This window comes from Cupressus sempervirens, chromosome 8, assembly GCF_028749045.1.
Source record: "Cupressus sempervirens isolate cs-2001-9-10 chromosome 8, ASM2874904v1, whole genome shotgun sequence".
NCBI classification, from domain to species: Eukaryota; Viridiplantae; Streptophyta; class Pinopsida; order Cupressales; family Cupressaceae; genus Cupressus; species Cupressus sempervirens.
The window spans coordinates 658,875,227-658,886,498 of record NC_143125.1 but is presented as its reverse complement, the minus strand read 5'-3'; positions in this window follow the sequence as shown (position 1 = coordinate 658,886,498).

Genomic DNA, 11,272 nt, shown 5'->3' with positions numbered 1-11,272 from the left:
GAATAATACATAGTTGGGGACTTTGGCCTCTTATTATTAGGTTTAAATGCCCAAACATACAATAATATAACACGAGAACTTAACAACAAAATATGAGTCATCCTTTCAGATCACAGCTGCATTTCTAGGACGAGAATTTAATAAAAAAATATGAGCCATCCTATCAGATCACAAGTGCATTTCTAGGCAAAAAGTAATGTATTCACAATGTTAATTTAGAACTATTTAACCTTATTCTCACTCATCTACACCTCTACAACCATTATGCGTTAGGCAGGAACTATGACGCATTGCGTCTCTTGTCTACATCTCTTTTTTTGAACTCTTTAAAAACAATAATTAAAAATTATCTATCACAAAACTAGTAGTAGGAGGTCTCTTCTACCACGATGGCTATGTCATCATCAAAACATATTTTTTAGTTAAATTTAAATTTTAAATTTTATTTTTTAAAAATAAATTTGATGGAAGGTTCAAACTTGCGAGGCAACCCAGCAAGGCATGAGGCTTGTAAACTACCAACCAGCGAAGGCTACCACTTGAAGATTTAGGAACATGATACGGGCCCACACATGCTTGAAACATCTTTGGCTTAGAGGGAAAGACTGAGGGGCATCCACACTTTCAAAATCACCAGGGCATAATCTCGGCCTCATTCCTTATGGTGTTGGAGCCTTGCACTTAGCAAGATTTGATCCCTGGTGGACTTTTTGTGAGCCATTCAACATTCAACTTCACCAATCGACTTAAAATTTAAAATTAAGATACAATTCTAAATTGATTTTTAATTAAATTAGTAAAAACAAAAAATTGCCGCCCTGATGCCGGCATAGACATTGGCCTATTGTCTTACTCAAGGTGCCCGCATCGAGGTTGCTAAGGAAAAGGAAGGTTTGGGAATTACGCAATAGCAGAGGCTCTAAGAAGTCCTTCAGCTGTCCTCAACTAGTCACTCTAACTCTCTTAGTAAGACTCTGTGATGCTTCTTCGTTTCTTCTGCGGGGTTACCTCAGCGAATACATGCAGTCTACGCGTTTAGTCCCACTTTTATTTCTCATTACTTATCCCTCTCCTGATCTTTTATATGCACCCACTCCTTTTCACCTCATCAACGAAAACTATTTTCCCGTAGGACAGCCCCTTTTTTTAACTTTAGTTGTGTCCGCTTGCATCTAATATCATGGCATCTGCTTCTAACCCACACAACCCCCAACTGGATGACGAATTTGGACCATCTTCATCTACTTCTAGTGGATCCAGAATACTTTATTGCATTGTCGATCTTCTATCTTTCTTTTGTGGTGGTGTTCGGTTAAATTGCTAACACTTTGAAGAATTTCCACCATCTACATCTGCTTCTTGTGCATCCATGATGCCTGTGAAAGATTTCCCACGTTATGATGTATTTATCAATCATTTTAAACATCGTCTGGGCGGAGCAATTTATAAAGAGCTTGATGCGTTGGGACTGAAGGTTTTTCTGAATTCGGAAGAGCTCGATTTGGGGGATGAACAAGTAGAAGCAACTTTTAAGAGTGTGTGGCTTTATATTCCAATATTTTCAGAGGGCTATGCACAATCTGACCGGTGCTTAGAAGAGCTGTCGTCCATGCACAACAGGGGTAAATTAGGCACTAAAATTGTTCCCATTTTCTGTCGTGTTAAGACTGATGATGTACGGTATGTAAAAGGAGGCTATGCATTTGACCTAAACAAGGTTGGACGCAACTCTGAGAAACTGGTGGAGTGGAGAAAAGCGCTTTACAGCGTTTCACATTATGTAGGTCCGGTCGTTGAGAGCAAGGAGTAAGTACTAAGTACGCATCTCTCCACCAGATGCACTAAGCGTTTACTAATCGATGCATTCTTTTATCTTGAGGCTCATAGACTTCAGTTATCCATATAAATTGTGACGTTTACTCTGTTTTCTTCGTTGTCGAATGTGTCCAGGGACGAAGACATGCTACTGAAGGCAATTACAGAGTGGGTAGCGAAAGAGAGAAACACGTGTCAAGAATTTGTAGAACCGGCTAAGACTAGTTCAAGCATCCAACAACTGGGTGAAGAATTTGCAGCCACTACATCTTCTTCGGGTGGATCTATAATGCTTGTGAAAAAGCTTGACTATGATGTATTTATTAACCATCGGGGTCCTGATGTCAAAAGTACACTCGCCATAGCTATCTATAAAATGCTCACAGGAATGGGACTGAAGGTATTTCTGGATTCGGAAGAGCTTACGTTGGGGGGCCACTTTCCTAGTGTACTAGAACAAGTAATAAAGAGTACTTGGCTTAACATAGCTATATTTTCAGAGGACTATGCAACGTCCAAGTGGTGTTTGCGAGAGCTTTCGTTGATTAGCGGAAAAGAAGGCAGTAAGTTTGTTCCCATTTTTTACCATGTCTGGCCAGATGATATAAGAAATGGAAAGGGAAGCTACGGTGAGGCATTTGGTCGGCACCAAGACAAGGGTAGACATAACCCAGAGAAGCTGGAGGAGTGGAAGAAAGCACTTCTCCATGCTTCGTACTATGTGGGTCATATCGTCAATAGCAAGGAGTAAGTTAACACAAGTTCTTGTTGATACATTCTTTGCATGTTTCCTTCCTCATTTTCAGGCTCACAGACCTTTTTTTTCGATATCTTAAACTCTAAAGTTTATTATGTTTCCTTTGTTGTTGAATATGTCAGCGACGAGGACATGCTCATGAGGATGATGGCGGATTTGGTAACGAAAGAAGGTAAAGAGGTTCAAGAATTCAAATTAGGTAACACTCGTCCTACCATTCACCCACGGGTTAAATTGGCATTTCTTTCTGGTGGAATATACGCAAGGCCTACGAGAGATGTCCGTTATGATGTACACATTAATCATCGCGAACGTGATGTTAAGCGTTCACTGGCCGTACCTATCTATAACAAGCTTAAGGACATGGGACTGAAGGTCTTTCTGGATACAAAAGAGCTTAGATTGGGGGATCACATATCTAGTGTAATAGAAGAAGCAATAAGCAGTGCTAAGATTCATATAGCTATATTTTCCAAGAGATATGCACAATCCCCCTGGTGTTTGTCAGAGCTGACACTTATGCTCGAGACAGGTGCTAGAATTGTTCCTATTTTCTATTATATTGAGCCAGGAGATGTCCGGTATGCTAAAGGAGCCTGTGCTCATGCAATTGATCGGCATGTAAAGAATCAAAAATATGCCTCGGAAAAGATTTTGGAGTGGAAGGAGGCGCTTCACTGTGTTTCATTTAATGTTGGCCACATCGTTGAGAGCAAGAAGTGAGTACTAATTACTACCTTCAATTTATCAATGCATCCTCTGCAATGTTTTAAAAATATTTTATCAGAATAAGGTCAACTGTTACAGCCTAATTTTTATAAAATGTTATGTTTGCACGTGTAGAGACGTGGACAAGCAGCTCGAGCATATCGCTCATCGTGTGGGGACAGAGGTTAGAGAGGTACCGCCGGTGGCCGCAGAACATCCGGTGAGACTGAGTGTAGGTGGAGTTGTATATGATTCTGAAATGAGCACACTTCAAATATGCTAGAAGCCTTCAAAATGTACCAAATGAAGCTAAAAAGTTATAAATAAAAGAAATGTAGCTTTCTTATTCAATGTTAGAGATGCTGCTGCCAGACATCTTGGCTTTCTCTATTACTCTATGTTATATTTGATTTGTAAAGTATTAATAATTATTATAGACTAACAAGACATGACTATTTAACTAACATAATATACATGATAAACTCTAATAGTTTAACTAGTTTTTAAAATAATTGAATTAAATGAAATTAACTCTTCTAAAATAAGATTACTAATAAAATAATAATATAACAATTAGACTAGTGTACGTCTTAACTAATCTAATTAAAATAGTTAATGAGTAATCTATGAAGTCACTTGTCATCACATGTAAGTATCAAACTATAATATTTGAAAAATATATATTAGAAATTGATATATCTCTAGACTTGATTTAGATGGGCATAGAGAATGACAAAGCACAAACACAATATGCCTTACATCTTAAACAAAATTGTAAATGTAAATAATTGTAAAATAACAATTTAAGAAGGAAAAATACTAGAAAACTAAAAAAGAACTTTTCAATGATCAATAAAAAAGAAAAACAATAGAAAAGTAAAGAAATAACTTCCTTCCCAAGCTTCAAATATTCTAGTGCGAATATGAATATCTCCAAACTTCATCAATTACATTTTTGACGAAAAGGTTGTACAAAACCTATTTAAACATAATGAAGAATCTTGAGATTGTTGTGGAATGTACAGTTTGTTGACTTAATTCTACCATGATGATAGCTTGAATGCCTTCTTCCTTCATTTGATATTGTTGATGAAAATAAGTATTTACTATTTACACTTACTTAAGTTTACTTAGGTTAATGCATTTATTTATTAGTCACCTAGGAGTATGTGCACTCTTGTGTGTTGTCATGTTGACAACACAGGAGTTTGCACCTCTTTTATGCACATGTTGTCTACAACACAGGAGTTAGCACCTAATTAAGTACATGGTGTCTACAACCTTCTCATTCTTATCCACTCATCTAGAATGTTGGATAAGGTGTGTGCTTAGTTGTCATGATGCTTATCTTATCTCTTGGTTGTTTCTAGAGACATTCTAGGTGCTTCCTGAGAGGCCTTTATATATAGGCACTCCTAGTGTGTTTGTACATAGCGAATAGAGAAATGTATTAGGACATATTTTGATTAACTGATCATATCCATTTTTGGTCTATAGTTGTGCTTGTGTTGAGTTCTACGATCTTGGGTGAATCTTGCTCTAAGGCAAATTCTTACAATGTATCAGAGCTCTTGGAGAATTCCTCTTCACAAAGTTGTTCAAGACCATCATCTTGCTTTAGGACCGTAGCCCAACTCTAGAGTATTACAGAAATTGGGGGTGTCTAGAGCCAGATCTGAGCTTTCCATTGCGTCCAGAATGCTGATTCAGTGAAAATTGGCTATAAACTCAGCTATCCTAGCCCAAAGTCAATTGTGAGGCAATTTTTTTTGCAAATTGGCACTCATAGGCCCCGGATTTGCAGTTTGAGTATGGTCTTTTTTTGCAGATTTAATGAATTTATTTGAGTCTAAAATTTTATTTCTCTGCAATTATTTTCGTTTGTATTAGTTTGAATTTTTTTTTGCCCATCGGGCAGATAGCAGAGAAATTTTTTTAGCGGAATTGGGCTGTGAGATCCTGGCCCTGCACATGGAATATTCCATTTGTTTACAAGGTATATTCCAATTTTTTTTGCAGACAAATCTGACCACACATCACATTACCGGTCAGCGCCTAAGTCCATACTCCTATTGTGCCTCAAGTTTCGACTAGCGAGTTCAACATCAACCGGTGAGATTTCTTTTGTATGCATGGGCTTTGCAATATATATTATCTTGGTCCATCCCCATGCTCAATGTGGGATCAATAATCCAAAATCCAGCCATCATGAAAGTTCATAACTTCGGCAAGTTAAGGCTCCTGGTGCACTGTCTGACATCGTAAACTTTGACCTTGGTGGCGCTTAGGAATTTGACAATGCACATTACAACCCGGTGTATCAAGGATTTCCAATTTATTTTTAGAATTCTGCTCGGTGGACTTTTGGTGACTACACTTTTTAATTTTTGGCACGTGTACTGGTTCTCCAACCACCGCTCTTTACAACTTCTGATGAGTATCAATTTTGCAACCACATCCTTGCTTTTCCATGCTTCACTTTTACATTGGACACACATCAGACAAGTCTCCATGTCACCAAGCACATGCTGTAAGTGCCACGTAGACCCAACATACAACCCTGTCATACAACCACATCAGCTATCTATACCGCTACGTGTACAGTCCGTACCATACAGATGGCCTAGTCATCTGATAGATTAGCAGGTGGCCCATTTTTTGCTGATGTCAGCATTTCCCTATGTTAAATTTGATGACCATCTGACCATCAAATCCATGGAATTTTAAACTACGGTGATGGTTGTTTGACCGTTAAATTTAGACACAAATTTTCTTCCAGACTCCTCTTCAAATTGCTTTTCAATTTGGTAGCCTGACTTTGTGAGCCCATAACTTGGACATCCAAACTCTAATTCAGGTGTATTTTTTTTGAAATTGGGTATAATTTCCTAAATTTTCTAGTGGTGGTGTTATTTTCTAGTTTTGGTGCAAGGATTTGTCAAAAATTGCATCTTTTGGTGACTGTACCTATTCAATCTTGCATTTTACAACTTGAAATGCTCTGTACAGGCTCATCTGGACTCCTTTCAAGTTTTATTTTCTTTGAAAGTGCATTTTTTTGTCTACTTTCCAAATCTATAGTCAGATTCTAGGGTTGTGTGGACAATAATCTCACTTTCAAAACTAGGGCCTTTTATGCATTGTATTGCTTTCATTTCTTTTCAAAATTGTTGTATCTTTGAGCTACAATGCTTAGTTCTAGATTTAGGCCTCAAAAGGTAGTTGCAATAGTCAAAATTAGAAGTCTACATTGTTCATTTTGACAAGTAGCCTATTGTACATGCACTACTTCTAAAGTGCCAAAGCATCTTTTTCAGGGTGGGGGGGGATGTTTCTTTGATTCTTTGGGGGTTCATTGATTGATCTCATGGAGGAGTATTGTTTCACATCTCGGAATGGCACTAGACCTAGCTTGACAAAATAAAACTATCACACATAGAGTGATACACTTCTTGATCATCTTAGAAGAGAGCATAAGGAAGTATTTCCTTATTTATGTTCCAACGAACTGATCTCTAATGAAGAACAACCACCTTTTGGCTGAGTGATTGTTATCATTCTTACCAATCTCTCTTCTTCTAATTATTCTAAGCTAGTTTCCAAGATATTGCCTCCACATGATTATTGGATGTATCTTTGGGAGAAGTATGGAGATCCAAACATTCCTCCTTTCCTAGAAGATATCTTACCTCCAGTTGTAGTTGTATCCTCTTTAGATGAGATCACACCTCCAACTCCTATTGCTCCTACTAATCCTATTCTAGCCATAGATGCTTTGAATTCAGTGTGGTAGGACCCTTTATGTCTTCCTACTCTACCTTCATGTGATGAATTCCTTCCCGTCCTTGTAGGCTTGTTCATGGAGTCTCACATTGCAGATATGGGAGACATCTTAGGTGATATTTGTCTTCTTTTTCAGGTGAATACTTCATTCATTGCCACAGTGACACATTCATGTACTTCAACACAGCAGGGTACACATGGTCTTCCAAGTGATGATTTCTTACCAGACATTTTAGCTTTGTTCTTGGAGTCACACACAATAGATTTGGAAGACTTCTTTGATGATCTACCACTTCTCTTTGCTGAGGAAGATCCTTCTATAGTTGTTGTGAGGGCCCACTACGACCCTTATGTCCATTCTCTACATGATCAATCTTCACAAGTTGGTGTGATTGTGGATACTTATGGACATCAATTATTGGAGGTCTCTTTATCAATTGAGAAGACTATTGGTTCCTTGAAAAAGATTTTACATCACTCCTTGTTTGATCTACACTTCTTTTTAGTAGTTTTTGAGGAAGCCATCATCAGCATCGACACAGGGACACTTGAAAAGGTTTTAGAGACACCGTTCATCATAGATATTCCTTCTCCATACAGGGGACACATTTCCTTTCTACCCTTGCCTTTGTTTCTTCCAAAGGGAAGAAACATCATTCCATGGTCATGGATCAACTTCTACATTGGAGCATTTCTCACTGGTTGTCACACTACTTTTGGGGGGGGAATACCTCGTCTCCTTCTTCTCCTTTTTGGGGGGACTTTTTCCTCTTAGGGGGTTTTTTCCTTCTCCATTTTCCTCTTGTATATACTCAATGTATGTCGTAATAGTGGGGGGGGCCTTGATTACTCCATCCATCCATGCATCCCTTTTCATCTCTCTTTTTGGGGGAGCATTTTTGCCACAAGGTTTTCCCTCTTTATTCACTTTATGAGAGATTGCATCTTCATTATGTACATGGGTACCTAACATGGCCTAGTAGCTGGGACCCATTATGCATTTCATCCTAGTTTTCATAACCTTAAGGGCATTTCCCTAAGTTGCACTTAAGGGGGGGTGTTGGTGAAAATAAGTATTTACTATTTACACTTACTTAAGTTTACTTAGGTTAATGCATATTATTTATTTATTTATTAGTCAGCTAGGAGTATGTGCACTCTTGTGGGTTGTCATGTTGACAACACAGGAGTTTGTACCTCTTTTATGCACATGTTATCTACAACACAGGAGTTAGCACCTAATTATGCACATGGTGTCTACAACCTTCTCATTATTATCCACTCATCTAGAATGTTGGATAAGGTGTGTGCTTAGTTGTCATGATGCTTATCTTATCTCCTGGTTGTTTCTAGAAACATTCTAGGTGCTTCCTGAGAGGCCTTTATATATAGGCACTCCTAGTGTGTTTGTACATACTAAACAGAACAATGTATTAGGACATACTCTGATTAATTGATCATATCCATTTTTGGTCTACAGTTGTGCTTGTGTTGAGTTCTATTATCTTGGGTGAATCTTGTCCTAAGGCAAATTCTTATAGATATCGATGTGGTAAGAGTTTTCAATGTTGCATGGGAAGTTGTCCACTATCTTTTCACATTAACTATTTGTAATTGGGGAATACAAACTTCATATACTCAAATTTATGTAAACCCATTATGTTTTCTCTTTTGGTAAGTTTTGGCCTTCTACTTGTTATCCTTCAATTTCCTGGGTGTGGGAATATATCATATTAATATTGTGCTCTTTGGAAATTTCCTATTTCTTAAAAAAAATTGTGTATTAAATGTTAGGCAGAAGTGTGAAACGTTGGTGTAAAAATTTGGGAAAATTGGGGAAGGAAGGGCGAGATAGACCACACATAGAGATATAAAATATGACAAGAAGATAATAGTTTAACACACAAACATATTTATTGATATTGAAAATCCATTAGATATTGTATGTTGTTTTTGAGGTTACATGGGGTAGTTTTTAGAGGTTACAACCTCTAAAATTATATATATAGTCTATAATTTTTTTGATTGGTATAAGTATATTGCCAATTTTATTCATCATTTCAAAATAATACAAATTATTTATGCCTTGTTCAAAGTATGGGCATTGGGGAAAAAATAATCGAGAAGAAAAATCCCTATCTAACTTGGGATGTAATGTCTTGACTACTACAATGGCCTCTTTTCTGTCTGAGGTCTTTAGGAAGACATACCTTCCTTTACATATTATATAAAATTAAAATTACAATGGATTTTGTTTATAATTTCCGCTAAATTCATTTGGGGTCTATAAGAAGGTATACCTTCCTTGTATAGATTGTTTGAATTATAAAATATTGTGGAACTATGAGATACTTTCTTTAAAGTTTTGCATATCTTATTTTGCTGAGATCATTGTTAATTCATAAGAAAATAATTATTTTTGACTAAGGGTTAAAATGAGTTTTTTCCACAAGGCCCAAAATCCCAATAGTTCTAATAAAAGAATTAGCAATGAAGTGCCAAAATGAAATTATGTTGAAGAGAACATCACACCCATTACAACATCTAAAACAATAGACACTTGAACCGACTTTAACAATTACCTAAGCCCATTTAGTTACTGGAATACAACTGGAATAGGAATAAGAAATTATAATATATTTTTTATTCATTATTTGGTGCACCAAATTAGAACTAGGAATAGGAATACATATTCCCATTTTTCCCCTAAAATGAGCATATGTCCATTCCAAAAACTACTTGTTATTGGAATAGCTATTCCTATTCCCATTTTTACATTTTCTTATTTGATAATATTTTTAGATCCACTTCAAACTTATGATACTGAAAAAATATTTTCAAGATCTGTAAGCATAGATTAAATTACTTGGAAATCACCAATGAGACATTCTTCACAACATCCAACTAATAGATCCATAGCTTGTGGCATCATAGTTTAGAATTTTGGAAATCTTGCTCAAAGTCCATGTTGAGAAGAATGTTGGAGGGTTTCAAATCATAGTGGAAAATTGGCTACAAACATTCATGATGAGGGTACTTCATCCCCGTTGCCATGCCCCCACAATCCTCAAGAAAATAAATTCTCAGTTTGTAGAAGAGAGACGAAGAAACCCTAATGTAGAAAAAATACAAATTATAATAAAAAATAAAATCAAAATTTGATTGCTATAACATTTGAAACTTATTGATCTGAAGTTAACAATTTCTTTTCTCAATGTGCTCGGTCAAGGTTTGATTCAACATAAACTCCATAACCAATGTCGTGACCCTTAATGATGGAGAGGGCCTAGGATTCTATCTAATAACCACTTCTAATTAAGGTGCTAATCTTTAATTATCCAATGATTCTTGTTTCTTCTCTTTTCCACCAATCCAATCCCCCATGACTCTTCCTCCAACTTGCCTCCTAGATGTAGTTGGTCTGGTGTAGACAAAATCCCCCTTCTAAGGCACTAGTCCTACTAGCCCTTCTTTCCCTTAGAACCCTAACCCTTACTCAGGATCTTGTTCTTCCACTTCATTGGAGTCAATTTTTGTTGTAGATACCCTCCATAACCTTCCTAACCTCATTCAACACTTCCAGTCACAACAACAACCAAAGAAAACTCAATTTCTTCACATAGCCTAATTAGGCCTCTTATCTTCTAGGTCTAGTAACCCCGTTTTACACCCTTACTTTAGATTCTTCCAAACAATCCAAAAAACAACCTTAGGAATCTAGAAGCCATCTCATAGCACTCAAAGATTCCAAATTTTAAGAGCTTCAAAACAAAAACAACCCTATGCTTCCTTAAGCCGAAGTTTTTAGCTTAACTTTTAGGCCTCCAGATTAGTTAGCACTAAAAAGCTTCTAACTTCTTCCAAACTGCTAATCAATCTTCCATTCCACTAGCACGTTCGAGGTAGCATACTAGGGCTTCTAGGAACACCATTTTTTAGAACAACCTTGATCATGGGTGTGCTCTGCAACAACTTCCACAAACTCTCCAAGCTCACACACTCGTAGCAGTTAGCCTAGGGCATCAAACCATAGTTTGGAAACCAACCTTAAATATGCAAATTAAAAAAAAAATACTATGTACAATTTCTAACCTAACATCCCACCAGGTTTCATGTATTTTCCACTGTGGATGATTAGGTTAGAGCCATTGTTGTGAAAAAAACCTTGTGAGGGAAGTTCTCCGACTAGATGGCAAGAAAATGCTACAA